The sequence below is a fragment of the Trachypithecus francoisi genome, unplaced genomic scaffold (genome assembly GCF_009764315.1).
Source record: "Trachypithecus francoisi isolate TF-2019V2 unplaced genomic scaffold, Tfra_2.0 Lachesis_group8, whole genome shotgun sequence".
Lineage (NCBI taxonomy): Eukaryota > Metazoa > Chordata > Mammalia > Primates > Cercopithecidae > Trachypithecus > Trachypithecus francoisi.
In genome coordinates this window covers 59670240-59682444 of record NW_022681473.1, presented here as the reverse complement: position 1 = coordinate 59682444, position 12205 = coordinate 59670240, and the positions used below count along the sequence as shown (strand labels likewise).

The following is a 12205-nucleotide window of genomic DNA, read 5'->3' as shown; positions in this document are numbered from 1 at the left end:
GTCAGAAATCTGATGGAAAATCAGGTAGGATAGTATGAAGTCAGAAGTTGGTAAAATATATCTTAAAAAAAGGGCACACAAATTCACTTAAAACACACACACATAAATATGAGTCATCTTAAGATGTAAAAATCACTAGGAAAAAAACCATAAGAAATTCACATTCCAAATAAGTAGCATTAGATAAAAGTATCGACAAGATCTGTCAAGGATAGAGGAGGCAGTGAATGTCACATGTTATTCACTCTACATAAGAATCAAAGTTCTTGAGTCAACATCTATATGTCCACGAGAGATCCATTCGTGGCAAAAAAAAAAATTATTCACGTTGAGCTGAGTCAGGGAAAACCAAGACATCTAACACATATATATATATTAAACAATACAGGAATTGAGAAACATTTAAAATAATTAGAATTATATTTCTCATTTATTTGAAAACCATACCATTCTATGCTCCAGTGATTATGGCTTGTCAATTCGTACTCACACAGATGAAGTCAGGAAAAGCTTCCAAACAATTCTAGAATGCCAAAACACTAAGATTCCAGTCAGTGAAACAGAAAGCAGGAGCCAACGAGTAGATATCCCTATAATCAATTGAAACACTGAAGAAAGTCAACTCTAAACTTATTCTTACAGTAACAATTTAAATTTTCTATGTATCATAACAATTATTCTCCAATATCAATTTCTGTTTTCAAGATCAGGCCACATTCATTTTATTTTTTATAACCTCCTCAGCAGGTTCTGGATTCCCTGCTTGATCTACTTGGTTCTCATACCATAAACAATGGGGTTCAGAGCTGGGGGAATGAGGTGGTGCAGGATGTTGAGCAGGATGGAATATGCAGGAATTGTCTTCCTGGCCAGGTTAGTGATGACCAGAACCAGCAGGACTGTGCTGAAGAAGAGGATTAGGATGAAGTGGGAACCACACATGCTCAAGGCCTTGGCCATAGCACCCTCGGCCTTGATACTTAGCACAGTTTTCAAGATTAAAAAAATAAGAGAGAACAATAAGGATGAGGTCAGAGTCCAGGAGGGACCAGCATGTAACAAACTGGTAGCGCTGATTCAAGTTGATGTAATCACAAGAGAGTTTAAAAGCAGACACGTTAGTACAGATGCAGTTCTTGATGATGTGTCCTGCACAGTATCTGAGTCGAGAAGAAAGTATGGGGATAGGCATAGTAAGAAGGCCATTCCTGACCACAACAAAGATGGCAGCCCTAACGACAAATTGATCAGTGATGATGAATGAGTACTGTAGGGGCTTGCAGATGGCCACATAGCGGTTATAGGCCATGATTATGAATGTGCAGGACTCCATAGTCAGAAAACTGTTCAAGATGAACGTCTGAAGGAAGCAGGCAGGGAAGCTGATTGACCTGAGGTCAAACCAGAAGATGGCCAGGACCTTGGGGATGATGGTGAGGCAGAGTACAATGTCCAGTAGGGAGAGGAGGCTGAGCAGGTAGTACAGGGGCTGGTGCAGAGAGGTTTCCATACAGATGATGGTCAGAAGGGTGGCATTGGCCCCCATGGCCAGGAGGAAGAGGAGGCTGAGGGGCAGAGACAGCCAGTGCTACCAGCTCTGGAAACTGGGGAAACAAATGAGGAAGAATTCAAAGACTGGGGAAGTGGAGTTGTTGCTGGGTAATATCATGAAATAAATTCTCAGCTGAGAAAACTTCACCTGAAATTGTGTTTGATAAGACACAGGAATTAGAAATAGAAAACAAAGCTGTTAAAATATTTGCTAACACTTTCTAATTTATAAAATGTATGAGATACAGATGACCAATCCCAAATGAAGGCAAACTTTAGTAAATATTAACACAAGTAGTGAAAGGTTTAGTAAATTATTTCTGAAGTTAATTTAGAAAAGCAAATAAAACAGACTAGACAAAGGTTTAGAAGGAAAATGATTTTTAAAAAGTCATTAAAACGTGCTGTAAAACACAAAAAAATTCCAAATTATACTGGCAAAGCAAACTGAATAATTTATAGATCCCGCAGGCTAGAAACATCCATAAGTTTACAGAGTAATCTAGAATTAATAAATATGTCATAAAATAATTTAATTACAGGGTCCTTTCAATAAGTAATGCATAATTTGTTAGATAGGGGGAAAATAATTATTCCTCTCTTTTTATTATACACCAAAGTACATTTGATATGGAAAAGATGTATGATATACTCCCAATCCTATTATAAACTAGAGGAAAATAAAAGTAAATATTGATTAAATACATAGGGGAACTCCCAAACTCCCTATCACTCTGACATATTGTATTGTGTCACAACCCATCCTAGACATACTTGATCCAAGCCTGCACAGGTGCAATTCAATGTTCCTATAGAAAGTTAGACTCAAAGGTTATGCTGCTTTCATTAACATTTATAACCACTAACCTAAAATGAGAACTTAGTACACATATTGATGACAATAACTTTCTCTGGTTAATTCATTCCTCTACCAATTTCAAGCAATTTTTCATATTTTCTGTTATTTTCAAATACTAAATCTCCTCTTCTCTCAGATAATCTCTCTAACTGCTTCGTAAAGGCAGTAGAAACATCAGATGCACATCCTGATACCAAAGCCTGGCAGAGACACAACAAAAAGAGAGAATTTTAGACCAATATCCCTGATGAACATCGATGCAAAAATCCTCAATAAAATACTGGCAAACCGGATTCAGCAGCACATCAAAAAGCTTATCCACCATGATCAAGTGGGCTTCATCCCTGGGATGCAAGGCTGGTTCAACATTCGCAAATCAATAAACGTGATCCAGCATATAAACAGAACCAAAGGCAAGAACCACATGATTATCTCAATAGATGCAGAAAAGGCTTTTGACAAAATTCAACAGCCCTTTATGCTAAAAATGCTCCATAAATTTGGTATTGATGGAACGTACCTCAAAATAATAAGAGCTATTTATGACAAACCCACAGCTAATATCATACTGAATGGGCAAAAACTGGAAAAATTCCCTTTGAAAACTGGCACAAGACACCCTTTGAAAACTGGCACAAGACAGGGATGCCCTCTCTCACCACTCCTATTCAACATAGTGTTGGAAGTTCTGGCTAGGGCAATCAGGCAAGAGAAAGAAATCAAGGGTATCCAGTTAGGAAAAGAAGAAGTCAAATTGTCCCTGTTTGCAGATGACATGATTGTATATTTAGAAAACCCCATTGTCTCAGCCCAAAATCTGCTTAAGCTGATAAGCAACTTCAGCAAAGTCTCAGGATACAAAATTAATGTGCAAAAATCACAAACATTCTTATACACCAGTAACAGACAAGCAGAGAGCCAAATCAGGAATCAACTTCCATTCACAATTGCTTCAAAGAGAATCAAATACCTAGGAATCCAGCTTACAAGGGATGTCAAGGACCTCTTCAAGGAGAACTACAAACCACTGCTCAGTGAAATCAAAGAGGACACAAACAAATGGAAGAACATACCATGCTCATGGATAGGAAGAATCAATATCGTGAAAATGGCCATACTGCCCAAGGTGATTTAGAGATTCAATGCCATCCCCATCAAGCTACCAATGAGTTTCTTCACAGAATTGGAAAAAACTGCTTTAAAGTTCATATGGAACCAAAAAAGAGCCCGCATTGCCAAGACAATCCTAAGTCAAAAGGACAAAGCTGGAGGCGTCACGCTACCTGACTTCAAACTATACTACAAGGCTACAGTAACCAAAACAGCATGGTACTGGTACCACAACAGAGATATAGACCAATGGAACAGAACAGAGTCCTCAGAAATAATACCACCATCTACAGCCATCTGATCTTTGACAAACCTGAGAGAAACAAGAAATGGGGAAAGGATTCCCTATTTAATAAATGGTGCTGGGAAAATTGGCTAGCCATAAGTAGAAAGCTGAAACTGGATCCCTTCCTTACCCCTTATACAAAGATTAATTCAAGATGGATTAGAGACTTAAATGTTAGACCTAATACCATAAAAACCCTAGAAGAAAATCTAGGTAGTACCATTCAGGACATAGGCATGGGCAAGGACTTCATGTCTAAAACACCAAAAGCAACGGCAGCAAAAGAAAAAATTGACACATGGGATCTAATTAAACTAAAGAGCTTTTGCACAGCTAAAGAAACTACCATCAGAGTGAACAGGCAACCTACAGAATGGGAAAAAATTTTTGCAACCTACTCATCTGACAAAGGGCTAATATCCAGAATCTACAAAGAACTCAAACAAATATACAAGAAAGAAACAAACAATCCCATCAAAAAGTGGGGAAAGGATATGAACAGACATTTCTCAAAAGAAGACATCCATACAGCCACAGACACATGAAAAAATGCTCATCATCACTGGCCATCAGAGAAATGCAAATCAAAACCACAATGAGATACCATCTCACACCAGTTAGAATGGCAATCATTAAGAAGTCAGGAAACAACAGGTGTTGGAGAGGATGTGGAGAAATAGGAACACTTTTACACTGTTGGTGGGATTGTAACTAGTTCAACCATTATGGAAAACAGTATGGCGATTCCTCAAGGATCTAGAACTAGATGTACCATATGACCCAGCCATCCCACTACTGGGTATATACCCAAAGGATTATAATTACTCTACTACAAAGACACATGCACACGTAGTTTTATTGCGGCACTATTCACAATAGCAAAGACTTGGAATCAACCCAAATGTCCATCTGTGACAGACTGGATTAAGAAAATGTGGCACATATACACCATGGAATACTATGCAGCCATCAAAAAGATGAGTTTGCGTCCTTTGTAGGGACATGGATGCAGCTGGAAACCATCATTCTTAGCAAACTATCACAGAAGAGAAAACCAAACACCGCATGTTCTCACTCATAGGTGGGAACTGAACAATGAGATCACTTGGACTCGGGAAGGGGAACATCACACACTGGGGCCTATCATGGGGAGGGGGGAGGAGGGAGGGATTGCATTGGGGAGTTATACATGATATAAACGTCATGCACATGTACCCTAGAACTTAAAGTATAATAAAAAAATAAAAAATAAAAAAAAATAAAAAAAAATAAAAGAGAAGTGGGTGAGAAGGCCTGGGACACTCCTGTGCATGACTGTAGACTTCATGTAGTCACTGTGTTTAGGCTACACTAAATTTATAAAAATATTTTTCTTTCTTCAATAATAAATTAACCTTAATGTAAAAAAAAAAAAAACAAAAACACATCAGATGCAAGTCCTCTACTTCCCGTGATAGACTCATAAACTCATCAACATCTACATCCTTGCTCTCCTTATTGCACCAGCAGAATCAAGGATCTATCCCTCCTCTGAATGGCAATCCTTGACCTCACAATTTGATTCTATTCACCTTGACCTTCTTAGGAATCCTGACTTATGAATTATCCAGCCCACTCCCTAAGTATTCAACTCTTCCTAAATCCTTCCCGTGGATATTCAAAATGTGCAAGTCTCTCGTATCTTAATTATTTTCTTAATCTATCTCACATCCTCATTTGGATAAAGACCATGATTTCATTTTTTTGAGAAAAATACCAATCTCTTTCTTCTTCCTATTTCACACCCAAACTTAAAGGACCAAAGGAGGCAAAGGACATGAAAAAGCAGAACAGTGACTGTTGGCTTCAGTAGTCCAATTGAGAAGTAGTCAGAGGGTGAAAAAATGGCCTTGAGGATGAGGAAAATTGGCAAGTTTTAGAGGTATAAATATAATGATAGTGCTACAAAGGCAGTGATTAGACTAGTTGCATAGAAGAAGAGAAGGTAGAATTCTAAGACTGCACTGTCTTTTCTGATTCAAATGACTAAGAAAGTTTCACAAAACAAAAAATAGGCTCTCAAAAGATTTCATATATGTTATGGAGGCAGATTATGGATCCAATTTTGACGTGTTGAGTTTATTGGATCTGTAAACTATCAAAATATATATGAAACAAAATGTTAGAGAAAGCATTTTAAATTCACTTGAAGGTTAAAGAATTGAAAATCATCAACACACAACATATAGCTCAAACCATAGGACTTAAATATATATACTTATGGAGAATATATAAATTAAAGACAAAAAGAGCATAAAATAGAACCCTAAGAAACACCTACCCTTAATCTTAGGACCAAAAGAGGTAAAGAGATTGCAAGGAGACCTAAAAGGAGTGAACAGAGACATAATTGAAAGTCAAATGGAGTGAACAGATATGCTCACATGAAGAATTTTAGTAATGTGAGAAAGAGATTATCCATTGTATTTGGCAATTAGGTAATCATTGGTGGTGCAAGCAAACAGTTTCATTTGAAGAGAGAAATAGAATGCAGGAAGACAGAGAGCCAGCAGGGCTGGAGTGAATGGACACAGAGAGGACTGATCACCTCTTCGGAGATCTTCACTTCAACAAACAGTTTCACAAGGAGGGAAAACTGAATGCACAGGTAGAACAGCATGTATTAATGCACAGATTTTTTTTTTTTTTTTTTTTTTTTTTACAAAAAACAGTGTGAATACATTTAAACTGAGGGGCAAAAGACTAGGAAGAAAAATATTGGTGATAAAAATGGGGAAAAAAGATAAAGCCACAGCTTTGGGGAGGCAACTACTATTTCCATTTAAATACTGCGCAAAACACACCACTGCCTAACTTTCTCTCTTCTCTCGCCCCAATCCACCATAAAATCTCTGAAGTACACAGAACGTATTTTCTCTTTTTTTTATTTCATGTTGTTTTTACAGTACCCAGAACTTAATAAATTATTAACAAATGTTTGTGAGGTAAATGTCTTAATTGTGGAAAGGGTGTTGACTTTTAAAGACTGAAATAAGGAAGAAAAAGGAAAATATTAACCAAAGAAACCAGGGGACCTGGTTTCTTTGTGGAAACTGAGGCAAGCCACGGGGAGAAGCTCAAGATAATAGGAGCTGAGTGAGCTGTGGGCCAGAGGTAGGGACAGTGACAGCACAAATCTCTTGTGGAAGCTTGGGGGATCTTAAACAAGTCATTCAATTTTAGTGCTCTCTGGCCCCAAAAGCCTGACACTTGGTGGGAGGGATACCCCTGATTCACCCCACTGACCTACTAGGTCATTACCTTCATACATACAGTGCCACCAAACTACCTGGTAGTTCCTCCAAATGAAAAGAATGTAGAGATCTTGCAATCCACCACTGTAGAAAATATCCCATCACTTTAAAATGTTCTCATTTCTTGTCCTCTGCTCATTTTCTCTTCCTTAGTCCACTGTCTCTGAATCCTTTCCTTAACTTGTGCTTTTTCCCGCCTCTTATGTGTAGTCTCCATTTACAATTGTGCTTTACAGTTCCCAGACTCTGATCCATCCTCTTCAAGTCCTCATTCCTCTCACATTGTGGAGAATTATTCTAACTCAATTCATCTTCTGCTATCTGGATTTTACTAAGAAGACTGTACTTAGTATAAAGCATAAGAGAGGAGAGTATGAAAAGGAATGGGAGTAGAGAAAAAGTGATTAGATACTTGAACATACTGTCAGATGGAGTTATAGACATAAATATGAATCAAACTTTTGATATATTCTGTTAATAACTATTATAAAGGAACACTGCACTAACAGAAGTAACAGTGATCAGAGAGAAGTGGATAACTTTTATTCTGCTTTGCTTTTGTTCAACTATGCTTTGAATATTACGTCTAATTCAATGCACCCTGATTTAGGGACCACTTCTGAAACTGTACCACACAGAAATAAAGTACCCAGGATAAAGAAGATACTAAAAACTCATTTTAAGAAATAGATATTTTAACTAAGTGAAGTCTTCCAAAACATATGACTGACCTTCAAGGGGAAGAAGACAAAACTAGGGCTATTAGGAAAAAAATCACAAAGAAGTCTGTTTCTGCTGCCTATAAATCATGTCTAATAATGAGAGGAACCTTTTTCTCCTATTAAGACTGGAGCATGGTACATTTGGGTATATACCCAAAGGATTATAAATTATTCTACTACAAAGACACATGCACATGTATGTTTATTGCGGCACTATTCACAATAGCAAAGACTTGGAATCAACCCAAATGCCCATCTGTGACAGACTGGATTAAGAAAATGTGGCACATATACACCATGGAATACTATGCAGCCATAAAAAAGGATGAGTTTGCGTCCTTTGTAGGGACATGGATGCAGCTGGAAACCATCATTCTTAGCAAACTATCACAAGAACAGAAAACCAAACACCGCATGTTCTCACTCATAGGTGGGAACTGAACAATGAGATCACTTGGACTCGGGAAGGGGAACATCACACACTGGGGCCTATCATGGGGAGGGGGGAGGAGGGAGGGATTGCATTGGGGAGTTATACATGATATAAATGATGAATTGATGGGTGCTGACGAGTTGATGGGTGCAGCACACCAACACGGCATAAGTATACATATGTAACAAACCTGCACGTTATGCACATGTACCCTAGAACTTAAAGTATAATTAAAAAAAAGAAAAAAAGACTGGAGCATGTTGGGAGAAGGCAATGAGCACATTTCCTCACCAGCTCTTGCCCTGAGCCTCTTGGACTTGTGTCATATTTAACTCAAAATGCTGTCCCAGAACCATTATTTTCCTCTTTTAATTCCCTAGATTGCTATTTCTGGGCACACATGCATGAAGTTCTCAGCCACAGAACACATGGGATCCCTTGTATGGAATAATATGAGATTGCTGAGACTATAGAAGAGCCTTCCATGAAGAAACTGGGATTCCTAAATCTTCATGCAGTCGGTATCAAAGCCCATGGACTTTTTCTTCTTATTTTGTGGGGATCAATATAAGCATGAGGAGAAAGTCTACTGTTGAGTCCTCTGATGACCCAGGGTCTCCTGGCCCAACACAGCATTGCTCCCCTCCCTTATCCCTGAAACTCACAGAGGATACAATAGATTAGGTCCTGCTTGAGGAATCGACTGCCTGCATCCAGTAACCAGAGCTGAAACTGCTTCCCAATCTAGAGGGTTTTATGATCTACAGTCACTTCCTCACACTGTCCCATCCCCCTCTCCAAGCCAGCTGGGAGCAGTAGTTTGGGATACTGGGTCCCAGTAATTAAGTTAAAGGTTCCCATGAGAGCCAGGCTGGAGTGGCACAATCTCAGCTCACTGCAACCTCTGCCTCCCAGGTTCAAGCGATTCTCCTGCCTCAGCCTCCTGAGTAGGTGGGATTACAGGCACCTGCCACCACGCCTGGTTAATTTTTGTATTTTTAGTAGAGACAGGGTTTTATGTCAAGTGACCCACCTGCCCCTGCCTCTGAAAATGCTGGAATTACAGGCGTGAGCCACCGTACCCAGCAGGGAACAGTATTTAAATATGAGTGAGAATTCAATTCTGCATGTATCTACTTAACTACACAGACCATCGCCCTAAACATTCTCTTATTCTACATTCAACATCATAAGATGTTGTTTTGACAGATTTCCTTGTATTGAAACTTTTCAGAATTTCTTAACAAGCCTACAATATTTCCTTCTTTTTATGGTAACTGAAATTCAACTCTACTATTTGATATCTGTATGAATTTTCACAGCTAATTTACTATACATAATCTCAGTCATTAAATATTTATTTATAATTATCAACTATATGTCCAGAATGAGATTAGTCACAGGGATAAGAGATAATGGCCCTTGTTCTCATCAAAATTTTATTATGGTAATTGCATTACATTATAGTATCAGTAGCTTCCCATCGTTCATAAAATAAAACCAACTTTCCTAATATGGACTATTGAAAAATATGTATGAACTGGACTGTAAGCTTCATGAGGACTAAATTCACGTTAATTTTGTTCCCTATTAATATGATGTCTAGTACAGTGTTTACAATGTGGTGGAATCAACATACTTTTATCGAATTAATTCAAGATCGTACATTCTCCATCTCCTCCTTACTTCTTCAGTGTATTTAGAACCACTTTTGTTCAGTGAATGATTATTCCTGCCATAGTCATTGTTGAATGTCTCTTGGGGTTGTGATTATGAAGTTAAAGTGAAACCAGTCGGTTGATTTTTTTTTCCTTCACCTCCTAGGTCCAACCACAGAGAAGGCAAACAGTTGGGTTTAATCCAGTATGTTCTTAATTTTCTACCTGACCACAAATCTCTTGTGTTCTTTGACCTATTTTGTGGTTGAGCAGGCTGATCTCTATGGCCTAGTTCAACTGAGCTTCCTGAAATGACTTCCTGGCTTCCAGTTCAGATAATAGTAGCCACCTGAAGGAGATCAAAATATGGACGGACAACGTTGGGCATTTATTATTATTCCTATCTTTTGCTTTGATACAGTTCTGTTAGTGGCTGTTTCTTTGTAGCCAGAGGTCCTATTGGGAAGCATCTCTTCCAAAGCTCCAGTGCTTACTAAGTTTGAGGAAAGTTACTGCCTCTCCTTGCCCTTCAGGACTGGGGCTGGTAGTGAGTTCCTGCTGTTGTTATCTCCTACGTGCTTCTTATTGATTCCCTTGACCCTGCCAAGACCCCTATAAATAGTCTCTTTATTAAACTCTTTTTTTTTTTTTCAAGAATGAGTCTTGCTGTGTCACTCAGGCTGGTGTGCAGTGGCATGATCTCAGCTTATTACAAACTCCATCTCCTGGTTTCAAGCAATTCTGCCTCAGCCTCCCAAGTAGCTGGGATTACAGACACCCACCACCATGCCTGGCTAATTTTTGCATTTTTAGTAGAAACAGGGTTTCACCATGTTGGCCAGGCTGGTCTTTAACTCCTGACCTCTTGATCTGTCTGCCTCGGCCTCTCAGAGTGCTAGGATTACAGGCATGAGACACCACACCCAGCCTCTTTATTAAACTCTTGTCAGTGAAATCCTTTTCTTATGCTGTTTCCTGCTCATATTGTAAATGGTACAGTAGTTAGTACCAGAAGGGTACTCAAGAATAGACACTTAACATGAGATGCTAGGATTCAGTTATTCACATATTGATGAGAATGTGGATAAGTAACTTTCCAAGGCAAAATGGAACATTAAATGTAGCATGGAATGGCATCCCAATAATGCAAATTACCAGCAGTTTGTCTACACAAACGACAGACAGGTGGAGGACAAGGATCTATGGTGAGGACTGTAGGCTGTCTGGGTGAAAATCCTAACACCATCACTTACTAGCCATGGTACTTTGGCCAAATCACTTTACCTCTCTGGGTCTCAGTTTTCACATTTAACATGACGATAGTAATAGTGACCTATTTTGTAGAATGCTTGTGAAGATTAAAACAGTCAACATATAAATAGCACTTAGAACAGTACTGAGCTTGTAGTAAACACTATATGAGTTAGTTATTATCAGTTGCACTATTTTATATGAAACTGATTCCTTGGTGTCCTCATCTTTTCTTTTGGGTGATTACTCCTCATATACTCCTCAGACTTTTCTCCTACTGGGCACCAACTGTAAAATATAAAGTTCTACCTCTAATGCCTGTTTACTTCACTAATATGTATTTTTTTTCTCAGTATACTGTCATCAGTATAAAGAGAGAGTCCAGATCATCTATTCTGGAGATAAAATACAAAGTCTGGGGCCTGGGCCTGGGCCTACTAAGAGTTCATATCAGACAGCCTCTTAAGGCCAGTGTTTGTGAAAGAAGACATTCTTAGTGAGTGGAAAGGGGGCAGTTCAGGAAAGGAAGATAGTAGAGATAGCTGTTGTCTTGGACTTGGCTCTAGGAGTAAGAGGAAAGGAACTGGGAGAGGGAGAGGAAAAGGGAGAGAAGGAAGGAGCGAGGGAGAAAGAGGGAAAGAATGAAAAGAGGGAAGGAAGAAGGAAAAAGGATTAGAAGAAAAAAGAAAAGGAACTGTAAGGAAAGAGAAGGAATAGGAAGTAAAGGGAAGAGAACAGAAGGGAAATAGGAAGGGGTAAAAGAAAAGAGGGAAAATGAAAGATGAAGGGAAAGGGAAAATGGAAGGAAAAGTTATCTTTTGAGAATTTCCAGTCACAACTCTCTCCTTAAGGTGTTTGGTGGCTGGAATTCACATACCTTTTGCATCCTAAAATCTATAAATAAATCGGTATTTTGTTGGCTTAGAGTTATTTGTAACACTTATTTTACTATCCTTCTAATATCTAGTATAATCTGTAGTAGTAACACTTGTTCAATCATCATTTTGATTATTTGTGATTCTTTTTCCTTCATAGCTCTTAC

At 38.5% G+C, this 12205-nt stretch overlaps 1 pseudogene; it reads right to left on the bottom strand.

Moving 5' to 3' along the window:
• Positions 1 to 729: 729 nt before the first annotated feature.
• LOC117081491 lies at positions 730 to 1669 on the bottom strand (annotated as a pseudogene).
• Positions 1670 to 12205: the final 10536 nt, after the last annotated feature.